The sequence below is a fragment of the Lathyrus oleraceus genome, chromosome 4, assembly GCF_024323335.1.
Source record: "Lathyrus oleraceus cultivar Zhongwan6 chromosome 4, CAAS_Psat_ZW6_1.0, whole genome shotgun sequence".
Classification (NCBI taxonomy): domain Eukaryota; kingdom Viridiplantae; phylum Streptophyta; class Magnoliopsida; order Fabales; family Fabaceae; genus Lathyrus; species Lathyrus oleraceus.
Window position 1 is genome coordinate 279,493,119 of NC_066582.1, and position 21,529 is coordinate 279,514,647.

At 39.5% G+C, this 21,529-nt stretch overlaps 1 pseudogene; it reads left to right on the forward strand.

Annotated features, from left to right (window-relative positions):
* The first annotated feature begins 11,964 nt into the window (after nucleotides 1-11,964).
* On the forward strand, nucleotides 11,965-12,064 carry LOC127077232 (uncharacterized; annotated as a pseudogene).
* The last annotated feature ends 9,465 nt before the right edge of the window (nucleotides 12,065-21,529 follow it).

A 21,529-nucleotide genomic window follows, 5' to 3' on the forward strand; every position in this document is an offset into this window, starting at 1 on the left:
TAAGGTGTCGGGACGGTATCAATCTTGTTAGATTTTTCTCAGTTTCCTAACAGAACCTCAGTAAGACAACCTATATACTTGTCGAGTATGCATTTAATCTCAAGAAAAAAAATTTTGTTATGTCAAATTAGGTATAAATGAATGAACGATGGTAACGATTAAATAAAGACAAAAAAAATTGTTATGGCTAAAAATAGAAACAAGTAAAGGAAAGATAAGGATTTCCTCCTACATTTAAACAAAGCATTATCCTCAATGCGACAATATAAAGAAAAAGGGAAGAAACACGAAGATCACTACTCGTCGTCACGATGTTGGCCTCTGCACGCTCTGGATCTTGCTCGTGCATGCTCACTTCTTCCTCGCTGGGTAGGATCCAACCCCACATGCTGAGTGTACTCCTGGATGACATCAACACGATATGTCAGGGAACTCATCTCTTCGGAAATCTCCACCATCCCCTGGTCGTGCCAATTTGCATAGTCATGTTAATCCCTCTGTATCTTCTGGATTGTTTGCATCATTTCTGTCTGGCACTCCTCCATCCTCTGGTTGTGTCACAACATCTCAGCGTAGATGTCTTCCATGGTGGCGAATCGTCGCTCATTTCTTCACTGGCCTCGGGAAGATGTCTCCGTAGCATACTTAGGAGATGGCTGTGGCATTTCTCGTTCAAGTTCCTCCTTGACTTCATCTGCTTCATTATTAGGATCTCCTTCATTTTCCTCAGGGGCGTTCAAATCAAAAATCCAATTTTCCATATTCTGCGGATCTGTACGGTTCCTATTGGGCATGATGATGCTTCATGATCGCTCGACTGGGTGAGTCGAGAATGGGATACAAACTGCAAGTGCACAGTTCTATCGCGTAGTTTTAAAAGATATCGATCCCACAGGGACTTATGAATCGATATACCGTTATCTAAAGTTACTACGTAAATCTAAGGTGAAGATGTTTGATTGTTTGGGGAAAAACTAAGAGCTAAACTAATGTCTAGATTAAATATTAATAAAACGGATATCGGTATGTAGTTCGTCAAAACTAGGGAATCAAGTCCTTGTCGGTTTCTTGGTTTTAAAATGAATCGTTTCGGTTAACTTTATTGGTTAAAGGTTCTATCTCAAACTCTCGCTCTGTTGAATAAACCATGATTTTATATTAATGTTGCTGTCACTTATAATTAAGTCAAAAACCATATTTTGAAAACAATAAAGTTGCAGAAACTCTTTTTAAGAAAATACTGACCGTTTTAAACACCCTTATCTCAAACTCTCGCTCTGTTGACTTAGGTTATATAATTAAATCCAAATGCTTAACTCTCGTCCTCACATTCAATCTTTAAAAATACTTTTTGGAAAAGGTCAGAATTTAATTAACTCTAAAACTTGCTCTCGCCCTGATCTAGAATTAATGCCTAACTTACACTGTCCAGTTAAAATCTCAAACTCTCGCTCTATTGATTTTAACTTCTTTATGTCTTTTACTTTTGTAAAAAATCTTGTTATTAAACCTGTAAGTTGAGACCATAAAAAGATTGATTTTGATTTTAAGTTTAGATAGACCGACTCAGTCTCGATCCCTTATTCTGCTTACTTTACATACCGATACCTAGGCAAATTAGCCAGACATGCTAAATAAACAAGAATTTATATCATGCATAAACAGACTCATTCCAGGCAGGCAATATGAATAAACAATAGAATAAAACATTAAAAATTAAATAACAATTAAAGAACCTGAATGCGTAATACAATGGTCTTGAACACTCCACCACAAGCCGGTAGGATTTGTTCTTCGATTCTTCAATTAAGCAGTAAAATAAATCAAGGAAATAAAACTCGAATATAACGTAAGGTTAAATCCGGTATAAAGTTGCACAGTAGTTTCCGGTGTAGAAACTATTACGCGAAAAATATCTAAAAGCTAAAAACGGGAAAGATAAATTGCAAGGGAAAAGAGAAAGTAAAGCTTGCAAAAGAAATAAATAAAATGAACAATGCTGGAAAGGAAGAAAAATAAGCAAAGGCGTGAAAGGAAAATTTGGCAGAGCTTCCGCAAAACTGAGCGTGCCAAAACTCTCCCTACGGCAAAGAGAGGAGATGGCTATTTATAATAGCCTTGGTAACTGCATTCCGTTCCCTACGAGTCTTCAGCATGGCTAAATACACGGCTTGGGAATAGGACACGAAGTCCTCAACGTTACTTCCATTCTTCTGAGAGCGTAACTTGCGCCAAAAAGCTAGTGGACTGGTGTGACGCTCGTCACACCATGTGTGATGTCCGTCACAAGGCTACTTCGCGTGACGCTCGTCACAACCCTTGTGACGCCCGTCACAGGGGCAACGTGCGTTTTCTTTTGGGCTGGGCTTGGTCTTGGTTATTTGTTTCCTTTTTATTGCTTTTTACACCTCCTTTTCTTCCCTTTTTCACTTTTGCTTCAAAATGGGTACCTGATGTAAATAGAAAAGAAATACTGCATAATATCTGATAAAATGGGATAAATTAAAGTAAATGATAATATAATCTAATTAAATTAAGTCTTAAAATGTGATATAATTTCATGTTATCAAACTCCCCCATACTTAAATCTTTGCTTGTCCTCAAGCAAAATTCAGTATAGAACTTGTTAAAAGTTTTAGCCAGATGAAATTTCAAAGCACACATCAATTCGTACTAGGTTGCGAATTGATTTTTGTTTAGGAGGACTTGAGTTTAATCTTGACATCAACAACCACCGTTACAACTTAGATAACCCTACTTTTATGCCAATCAGTTTCAAGTACACTATGATAGCTATCCTGGTTCCTTTAGTCTTATTTTACCCGTTTTCATTCTAGCGAAATCACATTAAGCCCTTTATCTTTTCGCGCACATAGTGGAGTAACCGGTTAGTGATTATGATCCGCTTTTAGCTAGAAGTTCTGGTACATAAGTCGGATAACTTCATTATTCAGTCCATTGCAAATTGCGGGGGATTGAACCGTAGTCCGCCCTACCAAGTTCAGTACCAGATTCCTACTGAACCAACTCATAATGGATCTTTCGTATTGTGCTTTTGCATGATCTGCAACCTTTAGATTAAATGATCTGGTAAGGATCACCTAATTTAATTAGTGCATTTCTTGGTATATTTATATATTTTAGGTTACTTTGGGGATCATTCACTTATATTCATCGGCTCTCCACGTAGTTTGCTATTAAGATGGTGCTGACTTCTATATAAACTACTTGGGGTTGCCATAGAACTAAAAGTTCAAGGAATTGGTATAATAGGTACTTATCCTGATCTAACATATTGAGGTTCTCAGAGCGTTGTTATGGTAATAATTTTGTTTTGATCTCACTCAAGTTTTATAAAGTAAGCAACCTTTATACTTATTGGGTGTGTTAAAATTTTTGTTATGGCTCAGGAAATTGAGGGGAATAGATAATAGAAAATTTTCACACTTAGGGACTTAACTTAAAATAAATATATATATATATAATTTTTTTTTTTTTTTTTTTTTTTTTTTTTTTTTTTAAAAAGGAAATAACAATGAAAGGGAGAGTACATATTTGAAAAATGAGAATGGAAAGAATATTGTTTCCCCCCCATACTTAAACTAAACATTGTCCTCAATGTTTTAAGGAAATGAAATACAAGATGGAAAGGAAAAAGAAAATAACAACTAAGGCTGCCTTCCGCCTCTGGTTCTTGGACCTGGTGATCTTTGACGTATGTCTAAGTTGTCGAACCTGCTAAACAACTCAGTAAATCGCTGGTCGGTTATGGCATTCCGAGCATCCTGTTGCTGTTGCATTTGACGCATCATCTGCATCATCTCTGTATTCTGTGCCTGCATTCCATCGATAGCATCCATAATGTCATCGTTGGTCGCAGGCCTTCGTCGTCGACGACGTTGGGAGGATGGGCCGGCTGCATTACTGGAAGGGTTTAGCGGGACTGATTGTTGTGTTGGCGGATGATCACCTTGTTCCATTTCTTCAAACTCATCTGTTTGCTGGTTTGTTTGTGAAGGCTCGGTGGTTTCAGGAGCGCTAAGATCGTAGAGGTGGCGGTCGGGGTTTGTGACATCAGTTAGGGTCGTATTGGGTAGCACAACACTCGGGACTGCTTGGTTGTTCACCATAAGATAATAGCCTCCGCCTACTCTGTTTTTAATCAGGCGGCTGGAGCGGCAATAGCTGATATCCATAGACAGGGGAGGTAGGGATTCTAAAGTTTGGAGTTTATCCCCTAGGTTCAGGCCAAGTGCTATGGAGGTTATTAATCCACCAATTATAAAGGGTTGCCGGCCTCTAGCACATAAGGTGCGGATATGATGAAAGAGAAAAGAGGCGGCGTTTACCTGAGCATCCGATTCGAAAACGCACTGGAGGAAAAATAGCTCCTTTGAGTTGACCTTACTGTTGTTTGGTCTTCCAAAAAGTGTGTTTTGCAGGATACGGAGAAAATAACGGATGGTGGGGTTATGGATGTGGGAGAGAAGGAGTTCTTCCCAGTTGTAGGTATTTATACCGGAAATTTTCTTAAAAAGATCGAAAACTAGAACTATGTTCCAGTTTGAGGTTGGAGGGATTCTGGCATGCAGCAGACCTTCTGTGGGAAATTGTAGCATGGCACTCAATTGGCGTTGGGTTAGAGAATACTCGGTGTTAAACATACGGAAGGTTGCGGTACCGGTCAGAAATTCACCTTCACCGGCGGGAGTGGTGTAGTCGTAAGAACTTAGGAATTCTAAGGTTAGGGAAGGGTATGTGGGTTGGTTATGGGTGCAAAGGAAGGTTAAATCGGCTTTACGGAGCATCCACTCGATACCTTGGAGTAAGCCCAATTGTTGTAAACAAGTTAAATCGGGGTACCTGGTGGAAGCGACGCCTCGCTGTTGGAAGCGCTCGAATTGCTCTTGCTGATAGTTGTCATCTCCGGATCGGAAGATGATATTTCCGAAATTTTGATTTCCCGCCATTGTGATGAATTTTTGAAGGGATGATTTGGAAAGGAAAAGAAGTGTATTTGATATGAGAGAATTGTTTTGTGGTGAATGAAGGAAGTTTTGGTAGGTATTTATAGGAGAAGGATTGGAAGGTAGAAAGAAAAAGTGGTTGAAAAGTAATTAAGTGTGGTAAATGAAAAATGAATGGGGAATGTGAAAAATTAAAGTGTAACGTTCGTCTCCAACGGCTCCTTAACGTTCACTTGTCTGAAGGGTGTTACGCTCGTCACAGGGGTGTGACGTTCGTAACAGGCGTTTTGCGTGCCGTTCGTCATGGAGTGTGTGACGCTCGTCACACCTCCTTTTTGGCAAGGCTTCAGTGGCGCTTCACAGAATTACTTTGGTAGCGTATTTTAATGTTTCATTTTGCTTATGATCATTTTTAGTATGCAATTTTAATGCATTGTGCACGCTTACTTGCTTTGTATAATAATAATAATAGGTAACAACAGTAGAGCATAATAGCCATTGCATAATAAAATTAATTAAACAGCTTCAATAAAAATGATCATAATGTATTACAGGGAAGGAAAATAATGAAATGAAATAGAAATAAACATGAATTCAAACAACATTAATGAAAAAATCTAGCCTAAAACTAAATAACTTAGAAAGAAATATAACTAAATTCCATCTATCTTCGGATCTTTGGCCGGAGGAGCAAAAGAGTTAACATGATGCCGTAACATACGTAACTGACTTGCCGTGCTGCTCATGTATTCTAGGATTTCAAGTCTCAAGTTATGGAAATCTTCCCTGAGGGCGTCTTGCTCTGACATCAAGGCTTCAATGACTGTTTTAATATCTGTTCCTGGCATATGATGTCGGAGATCAGGCATGACTGATTCTTCGGTCAGGACAGGCTGAGGAGGAGGATCAATATCATAGTAGCCGGAAGGTGTCTGAGGGTCAGATTCAGCAAGAGAGATATGGTCAACATAGTGCTCATAGTCGTCACAAATCTCATAATCCTGGATGGATTCAGTGGATCCAGCCGGAGTTGGGGTTTCATTCAGGTTATAGAGCCAGTTCCTTTGATTATGAACACTAGTTCTAGGATCGGGCATGGTGAATAGGCAGAGAACCTGGTTATCAATAATAAGCTCGAACTCATCAGACCCTATGTTTGCTATAAACATAGTGTTGAAGAGGAAGGGTATACTCATAGTAGTAATGCCACAAAAAAGGTTAAGGTCAAGCATAGGCTGACGTAGTCCAATAGCATTACCTATCATAGTGATCAAACCGCCTATTCTAATGGGTGCTCGCTCATCCTGGATAAGGTGGTCCAAATTAGCTAACATAAAAGTAGCACCGTTTACTGGACGGTTCTGGGAAGCACAAAATATGATGAAGAGTTCATCACGTGAAACTGAAGTACTATTTGGCTTCTTCCCAAATAAAGTGTGGGTCAGGATCTTATGGAAGTAGCGAAAAGCCGGGTTATGTATGTTTCCAGAGAGAAACTCATGTTCTTCGGGCTCATCATTTCCAGTCAGCTTACCCCAAAAGTGTTCAAGCTCTCTATATTCAAAAAGTTCTTCCTGGCTTACAGTGAATGTATCAAAGGAGGTAGGAAAACCCAAAAGGTTGGTGAAGTCTCTAATATTAAATTGGTATTCCATATTGAACATTCTGAACTGGATAAAACCTCTGCTAATTCCTTTTCCATGGCTAGGTAGATAGATTAATGAACTAAGGAATTCTAATGTGAGTCTCCGGTAGGTGGTGAAATGTCTCAGGATAGGGGAGGTCTCCCATCCTATCTGATTCAGCAAAAACAGGACACTCTGTCTCAGTCCAAGGGCAGTCATAGCCCAATCATCAGCATATAAACTAGGTAGCATCTCTCTAGCGGCTAGTTCTTCAAACTTTCGTTTCTGAGCCATTCCTCTGAACTTGATACCCATACGATCAAAATGTCCCATCTGGTTAGTGTTAACTAGAGGAAAGAAACATGAGTTTAAGTCAGGATTTGGCCAAATGCCGAAAGAAGAAAAGAATTATTATTATTATATATAGATATATTTTTGTTTTTTTGTTTTTTTTGTTTTTTTTTTGAATAAATCAATAATGAATACTAAATAGAAATTAAAAGAATAATTAAGAGAAAAATAGAGAAATGATAATAATAATAGAATAATAAAATAACAGATTAATTTGTGGGTTGTCTCCCACTAAGCGCTTTGTTTAAATGTCGCAAGCTCGACAAAGAAACTGTTAAATATAGTCTATGAGTCCTGGGGGCGTTTCGTCTAAGTGTAGAATTTGCGAATCCTCGTTGGTTTCCGCATAGTGATAATGTTTCAGACGTTGCCCGTTTACGGTGAACGGTTCTGTAGATTGTCCTTTTATTTCTACCGCTCCACTGGGAAAGATTTTAGTGATATGAAAAGGTCCTGACCATCTGGATCGTAGTTTTCCCGGGAATAACTTTAGTCTAGAGTTAAATAAAAGTACTGCGTCGCCTTGCTTGAAGACTTTCCTTGATATACGCTTGTCATGCCATTGTTTTGTTCTTTCTTTATAGATTTTGGCATTTTCATAGGCGTCTCTTCTGAGTTCCTCTAATTCGTTTATGTCAAGGATTCTCTTTTCACCGGCGGCTTTATAATTCAAATTTAAATTTCTAATAGCCCAATAGGCTTTATGTTCTAATTCTACCGGGAGGTGACAGGATTTTCCATAAATGAGCTTAAATGGGGTCGTCCCTATGGGAGTTTTATAAGCAGTTCGGTATGCCCATAAAGCTTCTGGTAATTTCAATGACCAATCTTTCCTTGAAGTGGCGACCGTTTTTTCTAGTATTTGCTTGATTTCTCTGTTAGATACTTCCACTTGTCCACTGGTTTGAGGGTGGTAAGGTGTTGCTATCCTATGTCTCACTCCATATTTAAGTAGTAGTTTTTCGAGTACCTTGGATATAAAGTGTGATCCACCATCACTGACTACTATTCTTGGGATGCCAAATCTCGGAAATATTATATTTTTAAAGAGTCTAGTTACTACTCGGGTGTCATTTGTTGGAGAAGCTATAGCTTCGATCCATTTTGATACGTAGTCAACTGCCACGAGTATGTATTTGTTACCGAAAGAGGATGGAAAGGGTCCCATGAAGTCTATCCCCCACACGTCAAAAATCTCTACTTCCAAAATACCTTTTTGTGGCATCTCGTCACGTCTAGATATGTTTCCCGTGCGTTGACATCTGTCACACTCCTTAATAGCCGCATGTACGTCCTTCCATATAGTTGGCCACTAAAAGCCAGCTTGTAGGATTTTAGAGCAGGTCTTGGATGTACTTGTGTGACCACCATAAGGCGCAGAGTGACAGTGTTGGATTATATTTTCTACCTCTTCTTCGGGTATACATCGACGGAAAATACCATCGGGGCCTCTTTTGAAAAGTAAGGGATCATCCCAGTAATAGTGTTTTATGTCGTGGAAGAATCGTTTCTTCTGCTGGTAAGATAAAGTAGGTGGAACTATTCCGGCAGCTAAATAATTGACTAGATCAGCGTACCATGGTATGACAGATATAGCTACGGTGGTTTCTACTTACATGTCGGAGTTGTTCTCTTCCAAAGTAGCTATGAGTTTATCATACGAGAAATCATCATTAATGGATGTTCTTTCTGGTTCAAGGTTCTCAAGTCTAGAGAGGTGGTCTGCTACTACGTTTTCAGTTCCTTTCTTGTCCTTGATTTCTAAGTCGAATTCTTGTAGTAACAGGATCCATCTTAGGAGTCTAGGTTTAGCATCCTTTTTTGTTAAAAGGTACCTGATAGCAGCGTGATCAGTGTAAACTATTATTTTGGCTCCTACCAAGTAAGAACGAAATTTATCTAGCGCAAATACCACTGCTAGGAGTTCTTTCTCGGTTGTGGCATAATTCATCTGCGCTTCATCCAGGGTTCTGCTAGCGTAATATATAACGTGAAGCTTTTTATCCTTTCTTTGTCCTAAAACAACACCTACAGCATAATCACTGACATCGCACATTATTTCGAATGGTTCATTCCAGTCTGGTGTCTGCATAATGGGTGCGGAGATCAATGCTTGTTTAAGAGTTTGAAATGCTTTTAAACAGTTATCGTCGAATATGAATTCAGCATCTTTCATCAACAGTCCGGTTAAGGGTTTAGTTATCTTAGAGAAGTCTTTGATGAATCGTCGGTAAAAACCGGCGTGTCCTAAAAAGCTTCGTACTTCTCTCACGGTTCTTGGGGGTTGAAGATTTTCGATTACCTCTATTTTGGCTTTGTCTACTTCAATTCCTCTGTTCGAGATGATGTGTCCTAAAACAATTCCTTCTTGTACCATAAAGTGGCACTTTTCCCAATTAAGTACTAAGTTTACTTTTACACATCGCTCCAGAACTCTTTCCAGGTTTTCAAGGCATTCTTCGAAACTTTGTCCGTATACAGAAAAGTCATCCATGAATACTTCCATGATGTTTTCGAGAAAGTCGGCGAATATTGCCATCATGCATCTTTGAAAAGTTGCAGGGGCATTACACAGACCAAACGGCATTCGTCTATACGCGAAGGTACCAAAAGGGCATGTGAATGTTGTCTTTTCTTGGTCATCAGGGTGAATTGGTATTTGAAAGAAGCCTGAATAACCGTCTAAATAACAGAAATGTGAATGTTTAGCTAATCGTTCTAACATTTGGTCAATGAATGGTAAAGGGAAATGATCTTTTCGGGTTGCTTTGTTTAGTTTCCTATAATCAATGCACATTCTCCATCCCGATTCGATTCGTTTAGTTATAGTTTCTCCTTTTTCGTTTTCAATAACGGTTATGCCTCCTTTCTTGGGTACAACGTGTACAGGACTAACCCATTTGCTATCAGATATAGGATATATAATACCTGCTTCTAATAACTTGGTTATTTCTTTCTTTACTACCTCACTTAGGATCGGATTTAGTCTTCTCTGGTGTTCCCTAGAGGTTTTACAGTCTTCTTCTAACATGATGCGGTGCATACAAATAGAAGGGCTTATTCCTTTAAGATCGGTGATGTGGTATCCTAGTGCAGTTGGATATTTTCTTAAGATATGTAGGAGTTTTTCTGTTTCGAGTCTTCCTAGATCTGCATTAACTATCACAGGTCGTTCAAGTTCTAAGTCTAGGAATTCATATCTCAGATTTTTGGGAAGTGTTTTCAAATCAGGGGTTGGTTTGTTAAGACACTGCGTAGGATCTGGTGTTATTGCTAGGCATTGTTTAGATTTGTCCTCTAAAAGATAGTCTGATGATATGTCTTCTCCTGACTCTGCTTCTTTTATGCATTCATCGATGATATCCATGAAGTAACATGTATCTTCTATTGCAGGTGCTTTCAAGAATTGGGAAAGAATGAATTCAATTTTTTCTTCACCTACTTCGAAGGTGAGTCGTCCTCGTTTTACGTCTATGATTGCACCGGCAGTTGCTAAGAATGGTCTTCCTAGTATAATAGGTGTCGTATCATCTTCTCTAATGTCCATAATTGTGAAGTCAGTGGGAATGTAAAACTGACCTATGCGTACGGGAACGTTTTCAAGGATTCCTACAGGATATTTGATGGAACGATCTGCTAATTGCACAGACATTTTGGTCGGTCTTAATTCTCCCATCTCCAGTTTCTTACATATGGACAAGGGCATAACGCTAATTCCGGCTCCTAAATCGCATAAGGCTTTGTCGATGACAAATTTTCCTATGTGACAGGGTATAGAGAAGCTACCCGGATCCTTGAGTTTAGGGGGCATGTTTTGGATTATAGCGCTACATTCGGCAGGGAGTGTAACGGTTTCGCTATCCTCAAGTTTCCTCTTATTAGAAAGAATTTCTTTTAAGAATTTAGCATATGAGGGCATCTGCGTAATAGCTTCGGTAAACGGAATTGTAACGTTTAATTGTTTAAGGAGATCAACAAATTTTCTAAATTGGCCTACATCTTTGGTTTTAACAAGCCTTTGAGGGTAAGGTATAGGTGGTTTGTAAGGTGGTGGAGGTACATAAGGTTCCTTCTTTTCTAGGGTTTCCTTATTACTCTCTTCCTTTTCCTTAGGTTCACTTTCCTCAGTGGATTTCTCAGGGTTTTGGTTTTCTATCCTTGGGTCAGACGGTCCTTCCACTTCCGTTCCACTTCTCAATATAATTGCATGAGCTTGGCTTCTCGGATTGGGTTGGGGCTGTCCAGGGAATGTACCAGTTGGTGCAGCGGTAGGTGCTTGTTGTTGAGCTACTTGAGATATTTGCGTTTCCAGCATTTTGTTATGGGTAGCCAAGGCATCTACTTTGCTTGCTAGTTGTTTAAGTTGTTCGCCAGTGTGTATGTTCTGGTTTAAGAAATCTTTATTGGTTTGTTGTTGGGAAGCTATAAAGTTTTCCATCATGATTTCCAAGTTGGATTTTCTAGGGGTATTATTGTTAGGATTCGGTTTCTGATATCCTGGAGGTATAGATGGGGCTTGATTTGGAGACTGTCCAGGTGCGTATAAAGCATTATTACTCTTATATGAGAAGTTTGGATGGTTCTTCCAATTTGGATTATAGGTATTCGAATAGGGGCTTCCTTGAGCATAGTTTACTTGCTCTGTTTGGATTCCAGTCAAGAGTTGACATTCCGCAGGAGTGTGGCCTTGGATTCCACAGACCTCGCAATTCTGAGTTATAGCAACCACGACTGCTGGAGGTGATACGTTTAAACTTTCAATCTTTTGGATTAAAGCATCCACTTTTGCATTGACGTGATCAAGGTTACTTATCTCGTACATGCCAGTTTTCGGTTGAGGTTTTTCCACTGTTGTTCGTTCGGTTCCCCACTGATAGTGGTTTTGGGCCATGCTCTCGATAAGCTGGTAAGCATCAGCATAAGGTTTGTTCATTAGTGCACCACCTGCAGCGGCGTCTATTGTTAACCTTGTGTTGTATAAGAGACCATTATAAAATGTGTGAATTACTAACCAGTCTTCCAAACCATGGTGTGGGCAAAGTCTCATCATGTCTTTGTATCTTTCCCATGCTTCGAAAAGAGACTCGTTGTCTTTCTGTTTAAATCCGTTTATCTGGGCTCTTAACATAGCTGTTTTGCTTGGTGGAAAATATCGGGCAAGAAAAACTTTCTTCAACTCGTTCCATGTGGTGACTGAGTTGGAAGGAAAAGATTGAAGCAATCTTCTAGCGCTATCTCTTAATGAGAAAGGAAAAAGACGAAGTCGAATTGCCTCTGAAGTGACACCATTAGCTTTAACAGTATCAGCGTATTGGACAAATACGGATAAATGAAGGTTTGGATCTTCGGTAAGATTTCCAGAGAATTGGTTCTGTTGCACATCCTGCAACAACGAAGGTTTAAGTTCAAAGTTGTTTGCTTCGATTGCGGGCGGAGCAATACTTGAATGCGGTTCATCTTGCGATGGAGCGGCGTAATCTCTAAGAGCACGAGCTGGTTCTGCCATCTCGGTTAAAGAAGGAAAATCTTTGAGATCAGGAAGGTCTATAGGAGGGAGATTGTTTTCAGCACGATATTCCCGAATTCATCGTAAGACTCGGAGATATAGTTCGATGTCGTTGATTCGTAAATAGAGCGGTTCGCCTTGAGAGCGAGTGCGTGGCATACAAATCAACGAAAGAAAGAAAATAGAAGAAAAAGAAACCTTAGTCTCTACAGCGTAACGGAAGAGTTACGATATCGATTGAATGAAAGTCCCCGGCAACGGCGCCAAAAACTTGATCGCTCGACTGGGTGAGTCGAGAATGGGATACAAACTGCAAGTGCACAGTTCTATCGCGTAGTTTTAAAAGATATCGATCCCACAGGGACTTATGAATCGATATACCGTTATCTAAAGTTACTACGTAAATCTAAGGTGAAGATGTTTGATTGTTTGGGGAAAAACTAAGAGCTAAACTAATGTCTAGATTAAATATTAATAAAACGGATATCGGTATGTAGTTCGTCAAAACTAGGGAATCAAGTCCTTGTCGGTTTCTTGGTTTTAAAATGAATCGTTTCGGTTAACTTTATTGGTTAAAGGTTCTATCTCAAACTCTCGCTCTGTTGAATAAACCATGATTTTATATTAATGTTGCTGTCACTTATAATTAAGTCAAAAACCATATTTTGAAAACAATAAAGTTGCAGAAACTCTTTTTAAGAAAATACTGACCGTTTTAAACACCCTTATCTCAAACTCTCGCTCTGTTGACTTAGGTTATATAATTAAATCCAAATGCTTAACTCTCGTCCTCACATTCAATCTTTAAAAATACTTTTGGAAAAGGTCAGAATTTAATTAACTCTAAAACTTGCTCTCGCCCTGATCTAGAATTAATGCCTAACTTACACTGTCCAGTTAAAATCTCAAACTCTCGCTCTATTGATTTTAACTTCTTTATGTCTTTTACTTTTGTAAAAAATCTTGTTATTAAACCTGTAAGTTGAGACCATAAAAAGATTGATTTTGATTTTAAGTTTAGATAGACCGACTCAGTCTCGATCCCTTATTCTGCTTACTTTACATACCGATACCTAGGCAAATTAGCCAGACATGCTAAATAAACAAGAATTTATATCATGCATAAACAGACTCATTCCAGGCAGGCAATATGAATAAACAATAGAATAAAACATTAAAAATTAAATAACAATTAAAGAACCTGAATGCGTAATACAATGGTCTTGAACACTCCACCACAAGCCGGTAGGATTTGTTCTTCGATTCTTCAATTAAGCAGTAAAATAAATCAAGGAAATAAAACTCGAATATAACGTAAGGTTAAATCCGGTATAAAGTTGCACAGTAGTTTCCGGTGTAGAAACTATTACGCGAAAAATATCTAAAAGCTAAAAACGGGAAAGATAAATTGCAAGGGAAAAGAGAAAGTAAAGCTTGCAAAAGAAATAAATAAAATGAACAATGCTGGAAAGGAAGAAAAATAAGCAAAGGCGTGAAAGGAAAATTTGGCAGAGCTTCCGCAAAACTGAGCGTGCCAAAACTCTCCCTACGGCAAAGAGAGGAGATGGCTATTTATAATAGCCTTGGTAACTGCATTCCGTTCCCTACGAGTCTTCAGCATGGCTAAATACACGGCTTGGGAATAGGACACGAAGTCCTCAACGTTACTTCCATTCTTCTGAGAGCGTAACTTGCGCCAAAAAGCTAGTGGACTGGTGTGACGCTCGTCACACCATGTGTGACGTCCGTCACAAGGCTACTTCGCGTGACGCTCGTCACAACCCTTGTGACGCCCGTCACAGGGGCAACGTGCGCTTTCTTTTGGGCTGGGCTTGGTCTTGGTTATTTGTTTCCTTTTTATTGCTTTTTACACCTCCTTTTCTTCCCTTTTTCACTTTTGCTTCAAAATGGGTACCTGATGTAAATAGAAAAGAAATACTGCATAATATCTGATAAAATGGGATAAATTAAAGTAAATGATAATATAATCTAATTAAATTAAGTCTTAAAATGTGATATAATTTCATGTTATCACTTCAAACTATCTTGTTTGTAACCACATGATGATACTTCCCGTCATCTCTGGCCTTGATGAGGTGTGAAGAATGGCGATAGTCGATGTCGAGGGACTCGGTTGGCAAGACTAGCAAGTCGGCAAGCCTATCCCCTAGATTCATGCCTAGTGCTATGGAGGTGATGATTCCTCCAAAACAGAACGTTTGGCTGCCTCTCATGCATGCAGCCTGTATGTTGGACAATAGGAATAGGGTGGCATTGAACGCGATCAGGGTGAACACACAGTGAAGAAAGAAGAGTTCCTTAGAGTTTACCTTGTGATTGTTGACTCTTCCGAAAACCGTGTGCCCTAGGACTCGGTGGAAATATCTTATAGCTGGGTTGTGGATGTAAGTTGCGTTGAGCGTATCCCAGCTTGTGGCGTTTATATTGGTAAGGCTATGCCACACTCCAAATGTTATTTCTGACCATCTGTCAAGGATACAACAGTGAACTCCCTCTCCATGTCGGAAGCCAAGCATTTGCGCTATTTGAGTTTGGTTCAGGGAATACTTGGTACCAAACATTCTGAATGTGGCGACTCCGGTGGTGAACTGAGTTGCACCATGAGGGGTAATGTAGGAGAAAGAACTCAGGAATTCCAAGGTTTGTGTCTCGTAAGTTGGTTGCGGTGTGGTGCAAAGCTGGAGTTGGTCAGCATCCAACCCACACCATCTGAAAGTCCCAGCTCCGTCAGACATTCGTTATCAACATACCTCGTAGCTTGGACTAAATGTTGATAGAATTTGAGGTAGTTGTCTCTCTGTCGCTCGCCGACTTCTCCATTTATGAATACGATAGTTGAGAGGTCAGGAGCAGCTCTCTCTTGACGGGCCATTAGTGTGGTTTATGAAAATATAGGTGTTGGTGGAAGATATGGATTTCGTGAGTTAAAAGGTACTCACACGTTTCTCGCTTAAAAGGATGTAAATAAATGGTTAATGGAGAAAAGAGTGGTGTGAGTGGGAAAGTAGGATGATTTGATGAGGAAGAAGAGAGGAAGTGCGTCTGTTTTTATAGGTTTGCCCTCTGAATCCGTGACGGTCGTCACAGGGGGGTTACGGTCGTCACAGATAATGGTTGTGTAACGGTCATCTATGTGTAACGGTCATCTGCATGATGTGTGACGGGCGTGGTGCATCCATGACGGGCGTCACGCCTGTGTGGTGGGCGTCACACTACATGTGACGGTCGTCACATGCACGTTCACAAATTTTTAAAGTAAATGCAACAGCAGTATAATAAAATGACTGGAAAATTGAATTTATTGTAGAAGCATAAATAAATAGCAATGCTATTTAAATTAAAATTAAAAGATTAAATTTAAATGTAATATTAAAAGAAATAATAACGATAAAAATGTTAAATAAGAGCAATAAATAAAAGTAATAAAAATGCTCCTTCCCCACACCAAAACATAGCAGTGTCTTCATTGCTTAATATGAGTAGGAGAGGTCAGCGGTCAATGAAATCAGCCACGATTCTGTCCCAATGCAGCTACAGCCTGGTTCAAGTGATAAAACTGTTCGACGGCGACATCCATTAGGCCTAAGACATCGAGGCGCATGCTCTTTATTTCTTCTTTCACAGAGGTAATGTCAGTATGGAAATCATCCAGACGGGTAAGGAGTATGGCAAGATTTTCTACATAGGATGGAAGTCCCGGTTCATCTATGTTATAGTAGTTTGGAGGGGTTTCAGGGTCAGATTCATCAACAGGGATATGGTCATCTAAATACTCATATATAGGCGGTGTCTCAGGAGGTGAAGGTGGCTCAATTGGGTGTTCATTTAAATCATAAATCCAGTTATTTTGGTTATGAACACTTGTTCTCTCAGGTTAGGTAGGGTAAACAGTTGGACAACTTCGTTATTAATTAGGTAATCAAAAGTATCCGACCCAAGGTTTCCTATGATTCTACGGTCAAATCAAAATTCAATGTCCATGGGTCGGATGTGTCCAAACGTTACATGCTCGTAAAGTGGGCGTCTAAGTCCAATGGCATCAGCTATCATGGTTACTAGGCCGCCTATTATGATTGAGGTGCGATTATTCTTTGCAAGGTGAATGAATCTCTCCATCATAAATGTCACAACATTGACATGTCGACCTTGGTCGACACAGAGTAAGATGAAAAGTTCATCTCGTGACACTATGGTGTTGTTAGCTTCCTTTCTAAACAGGGTGTGGGCTAGTATTTTATGGAAGTAGTGGATAGCAGGGTTGTGGATCATTTGGGAGTGCATCTCGTTTGGGTTAGGGTGGCAGTCTCCAGTTAAACTACCCCAAAAGTAATCTAGGTCGATGTCATCGATTAATTCCCCCTGGCGGGTAGTGAAAACAAATGGGCCACTAGGAAATCCTAGGAGGTCAGCAAGGTCTCTACGATTATAAGTGAAGTCCATACTAAACATCCTAAAGGAAATCAACCCTTTGTTGAGTCCGTAACCATGCTCGGGGTTGTAAACTAGGGAGCTAAGGAATTCTAGGGTGAGTTCACGGTAAGTGACAAACCTTCTCTTAATAGCAGCATTCTCCCATCCTAGCTGGTTAAACATAAACAAGATGATGTCTTGGATACCTAACCTATCCATGGTAGGTCCATCATAATATATGGATAAAGCCATATCCTTTTGAGCTAAATAATCATAGCGCCTTCTCTGAACTCTGCCTCTGAAAACTGTGTCTACTGGTTGCATGATGAAAGTTAGTGACTAACTAGTTATAAATTCGCCTGTTAATCAGTATCCAATGTTTCTAAGTTAGTAACTAGAAGCAACAAGTATTACTGCACAGAATCAAGGAAAGGGAGCAAAAATACAGATGAGAGTCAAAGAAGGAAAATACTTAATAAAAAAGATAACAAGTAAAAGAAAAGGCGGGTTGTCTCCCACTAAGCACTTTGTTTAACGTCGTAAGTTCGATAGTAACGTTGTGATGTACTAGTTTTGGGGTTGAGCAAGAAGCTCTATAAGTTTAGACTGTTAGAATAATCTCTGTTGTCAATATTATGGTAATGTTTCAATCGTTTCCCGTTTACCATAAATGGTTCACTATTCCGACCTTTGATTTCTATCGCACTGCTTTTAAGGACTTTTGTGATTTCGAAAGGGCCTGACCACCTAGATTTAAGTTTTCCCGGAAAAAGCTTAAGTCTCGAATTAAATAGTAGTACTATATCGCCGACATTAAACTCTTTCCTAGATATACGTTTGTCGTGCCATTTTTTGGTTCGCTCTTTATATATCCTGGCATTCTCATAGGCGTCTAGTTGAAGTTCTTCCAATTCGTGAATGTCCAAAATTCGTTTCTCACCTACGGAAGTATAATTTATATTTGGGGTCTTAATTGCCCAATAAACTTTGTGTTCTAATTCCATAGGGAGATGACATGATTTACCGTATACTAATTTAAAGGGTGTGGTCCCTATTGGGGTTTTGTAAGTTGTCCTGTAGGCCCACAGAGCTTCGTTTAGTTTAGATGACCAGTCTTTTCTGGATATTCCGACAGTCTTTTTTAGAATCTGTTTGATCTCTCGATTCGAAACTTAGACTTGCCCACTGGTTTGTGGGTGAGGGTGTTGCTACACGGTGTTTGACTCCATACTTCAGAAGAAGTTTTCCAAAGATATTTGATATGAAATGGGAGCCACCGTCACTAACGACTAGTTTTGGCACACCGAATCTAGGAAAGATGATGTTCTTGAAATCCTTAATCACTACTCATGTGTCATTTATCGGAAAAGCTACGTCCTCGATCCATTTTGAAACATAATCGACAACAACGAGTATGTACTTATTACCAAAAGAAGATGGGAATGGTCCCATGAAGTCAATCCCCCACACATCGAAGACTTCCACTTCTAAGATTCCTGTTTGTGGCATTTCATCGCGTCTTGAGACGTTAGCAGTGTGTTGGCACCGGTCACAATTTATAACCGCATTATGGATATCTTTCCATAGAGTAGGCCAAAAGAGGCCCGATTATAAGATCTTAGTACAGGTTTTTGAAGTACTTGCGTGCCCACCATAGGGAGCAGAATGGCAATGAGAGATTATGTCATCTATTTCATCCTCAGGAACACATCAACGGAAAATACCGTCGGTACCTCTTTTGAAAAGAAGAGGTTCATCCAAGTAGTATTGTTTTAGATCATGAAAGAATTTCTTATTTTGTTGGTAAGATAGGTCCGGTGGAAGTACTCCAACAACTAAGTATAGATAATGATTTTCGCCCCTACTAAGTAGGAACGGAATTTGTCTAAGGCGAACACAACGGCTAAAAGTTCCTTTTCAGTGGTGGCGTAGTTTATTTGGGTTGGATCTAGTGTTCTACTTACATAGTAGATAGCACGAAGTTTCTTATCCTTTCTTTGTCCTAGTACTGTGCCTACGACGTAATCACTCGCATCACACATGATTTCGAAAGGTAATCTCCAGTCAGGTGGTTGCATGACAGGTGCGGTGATTAAAGATGTTTTTAATTGCTCGAACGTTGTTAAACATTTTTCATCAAAGATAAAATCAGCGTCTTTCGTTAATAGACCCGTAAGTGGCTTGGTAATTTTCGAGAAATCTTTGATGAAACGTCGGTAGAAACCGACGTGTCCTAAAAAGCTTCGTATTTCTCGTACGGTTTTCAGAGGTTGAAGATTCTCTATGATTTCAATCTTAGCTTTGTCTACTTCAATTCTTTTATCAGATACTACGTGACCTAACACGATTCCTTGTTGGACCATGAAATGGCATTTCTCCCAGTTCAAAACGAGATTCACCTTTATGCATCTTTCAAGTACCATTTCAAGGTTTGATAGACATCCTTCGAAGCTCTTCCCACAAACAGAAAAGTCGTCCATAAAGACTTCCATAATGTCGTTTATAAAATCAGCGAAGATCGACATCATGCATCTTTGGAATGTTGCGGGAGCGTTGCATAATCCAAATGAAATTCGTCGGTAAGTGAATGTACCATAAGGGTACGTGAAGGTTGTCTTCTTTTGGTCGTCAGGATGGATTGGAATTTGAAAGAATCCTGAATAGCCGTCTAGATAGCAGAAGTGGGAATGCTTACCCAATCGTTCAAGTATTTGGTCAATGAAAAGCAGAGGAAAATAATCCTTCCGAGTGGATTTGTTTAGTTTTCTATAATCGATGCACATTCTACTTCCGGTCACAACTCTTTGTGATATAGATTCACCCTTCTCATTCTTAACAACTGTAACACCCCCTTTCTTGGGTACTACATGAATGGGGCTAACCCATTGACTATCAGAGATCGGGTATATGATTCCAGCATCTAGTAACTTCTTTACTTCATCCTTGACTACCGTACTTAAGATTGGGTTGATCCTCCTATGATGTTCTCTAGAGGTTTTACAATCTTCCTCCAGCATAATATGATGCATACAGATAGAAGGACTTATCCCTTTTAGGTCGGCGATGTTGTATCCTAACGCAGTTGGATATTTTCTTAAGACATCTAGTAACTTTTAAGTTTCCATCTGTCCCAAGTCAGCGTTGACTATTACTGGTCTTTTGAGTTCAGTGTCTAGGAATTCGTATCTTAGGTTCTTTGGTAGTGCTTTTAATTCCAAGTCTGGTTTCTTTGGGCATGGCATGTGGTTGGGCGTAAGTGCTAAGCATTCGCTTAGACTGTCATTTTGGTATGGTTCATGCCAATTATAATCTTCAAAGATTGGAGGGATTTGGATTTTCATTATATCAGAGTATGTGGTTTCTTGCATCTCCATCTCTCTTACGCACTCGTCTATGACATCAAGTAGATAACATGTATCGTCTATAGCTGGCGCTTGTAAGAATTGTGTAAAGATGAATTCAACCTTTTCCTCTCCAACTTCGAATGTTAGCTTACCTCTCTTTACGTCTATTATGGCTCCGGAGGTAGCTAAGAGTGGCCTTCCTAATATAATAGGTGTACTGGCATCTTCTTTGATGTCCATGATTATGAAGTCTGTAGGAATGTAGAATTGTCCTACACGTACTGGGACATTCTCTAGTATACCGACAAGATATTTGATTGAGGGGTCAGCTAATTGAATAGACATCTTGGTTGGTCTTAGTTCTCCCATATTGAGCCTTTTACAAATGGTTAAGGGCATTACACTAATGTTGGCTCCTAGGTCGCATAGATCTTTGTCTATGACGAATTTTCCAATGATACAGGGTATGGAGAAACTACCTAGGTCTTTTAGTTTGGGAGGCATGTTATTTTGGATTATTGCGCTACAATCAAAAGTAAGTATAACTGTTTCGTTATCCTCGATCTTTTTCTTATTGGATAGGATCTCCTTAAGAAATTTGGCATATGAGGGCATTTGTGTGATGGCTTCTGTAAAGGGAATTGTAATGTTTAGTTGCTTCAGAAGTTCAACAAATTTCCTAAATTGCCCTGCAGTTTTAGAACTTGCGAGTCTTTGAGGATACAGAATGGGTGGTTTATAAGGTGGTGGAGGCACATAAGGTTTTTATTTCTCTTCGGCCTCTCAGGTATTATCTTCCTTCTCCTTCAGTTCACTTACCTCCTCAGTGGTGGTTTTATCTGGTTTTTGGTACATGGCAGGATTTTGGAGTCTTGGATCTATGGGTCCGTCTATTTCTTTTCCACTCCTCAGTATAACGGCATTTGCATATCTGTTTGGATTAGGTTACGGCTGTCCAGGAAATGTTCCAGCGGGAACGGAAGTAGATGCTTGTTGTTGAGCCACTTGTGAAGTCTGCGTTTCAAGCATTTTGTTGTGGGTGGCTAAGGCGTCTACTTTGCTCGCTAGTTGTTTAAGTTGCTCGCTAGTATGTATGTTTTGGTTCAAGAAGTCTTTGTTTGTCTGAGCTTGGGTAGCTATGAAGCTTTCCATCATTAGTTCAAGGTTTGACTTCCTAGGCATGTTAGGAGCATTATTAGTTGGCTTTTGATATCCAGGAGGAACAACGGGTGCTTGGCCAGGTGCATACAAGGTGTTGTTATTCTTATACGAAAAGTTAGGATGGTTTTTCCAACCTGGATTGTA